Raw genomic sequence first — 1793 nt, forward strand, 5'->3', positions numbered from 1 at the left:
TTCCTTTGGTCAGTTTACTTTGAGTATTTTGGATTCAGGGTTTGCTTACAAGGGACCAGGGCAATTGCTTGTGAAGTAAGAGATTCTTCTGAATCTTTATCTTTGGTTTAGACTTCCCCTCTGAGCTTTAGGCCCGTATATCAGACTGCCTGCCATCGATCTCACCTGGATATCCCACAGCTGTGTCAAACTCCACTTACCCAAAATAGAATAAATTCTCTGTCCCCAGAAATGAGTTCTTCCTGCCATAGATCCTCTGAGGATCAAAGGCACCACTCTCTGTGCAGCCAGTCCCTTGAGAGAAGCGTGGACCTCATCCTCCAAGCTTCCCTAATATTGACGGCAATGGATACTGTTGACTGACAGCTTCCTGTTTTCAGGGCCTGTGCTAAGTGTTTTGTGGGCATTAACTCTCTTGGTCATCACTGCAGCCTACGACTAAGATGATGTTGCTATCTCCGTTTTACAGATGAGGAAACTGAGATGATTGCAAAAGGATCTTCTTGCCTGCAGTCCCTTTCCAGCCACAGTCTCTATTCACCAGAAGGCAGCCTGACTCCTTTTAAAAATGCAGATCTGGGGCCGGCCCCGTGGCCAAGTGGTTAAGTTCGTGCACTCCTCTTCGGCAGCCCGGGGTTTCACCGGTTCGAATCCTGGGTGCGGACATGGCACCGCTCATCAAGCCATGCTGAGGCAGTGTCCCACATGCCACAACTAGAAGGACCCACAACTAAAAATACACAACTATGTACCCAGGGGCTTTGGGAGAAAAAGGAAAAAAATGCGGATCTGATTGTGTCCTTCCCTTCCTTAACAACCTTCACTGGCTCCCCGATGTCCTCAGAATACAATCCACACCCTTAGCCAGGAGTACAGGGCCCTTCCTGACCTGGTCATTGAGCATCCGGTCATTTCTAGCTGCTCCTACCTGCCCCTCGCCCCCCCCATGCACTGGCCATGCCGAATGCCTGCAACCTCTTGAAATAGGCATGTTTTCCCCTGGCTTCATTCAATTCTTTGTTCATTCTACAAATCCTCTGGGGGAACCCACCTTGTGCCAGGCCTGGTCTAGGACTGGCGATGAAGCTGTGAACAAAACAGATCAAGCCCCCGCCCTCATGGTGCTTGGATCCTAGTGGAGCTGTCAGATAATACACAGGCGAATAGCTAAATGTGTAACGTGCAGTCATAGTCCTGAGTGCTGTGTGGAGAAACAAGGCAGCGCGAGGGGCCGGAGGGTTCCGTTGTTTGTAGGATTGTCAGAGAAGGTGCTGTGCAAAGGCCCTGAGGTGGGAGCTTGCCTGGAATCTTTGAAGAACATGGAGGAGGTCAGTGTGGCTGAAATGGTGAACCCGGGGAAGGTGAAAGGGAGGAAGTCTCTGATACAGCACGGATCTGTCACGTGTGTCCTTAGCCACAGCGAGTGCTTGGGGTTTTATTCCAGGTGTGATGCAGAGCTACTGGAAATTCGAGACCAGGGAGAGATGGAATCTGACATTTTAGTAGGATCACGCCCAACAGCCTGGCGTGGGGCCCGAGGGGGAGCAAGGAGCTGACGCAGGAGGCCCTTGTGTGCCTCTCGCTGCCATTTCGGTATCCATTCCCCACCCCACTTCATCTTTGTCTGGTGACCACTATCGAGCTCCCCACACCAATCTCAAGGGTGTCTCGGTGCAAAAACGTCCTCAGTTCTCTTCTCTCTCCTCCCGACTCAGACTTGTATCTTTCTTCGTAGTGCTGAACCTCACTGTTTTGCAGTAATTTAGGTCTGCGTAATGTCCAAGGTATGTATG

The sequence above is a fragment of the Equus przewalskii genome, chromosome 11 (assembly GCF_037783145.1).
Source record: "Equus przewalskii isolate Varuska chromosome 11, EquPr2, whole genome shotgun sequence".
NCBI lineage: Eukaryota > Metazoa > Chordata > Mammalia > Perissodactyla > Equidae > Equus > Equus przewalskii.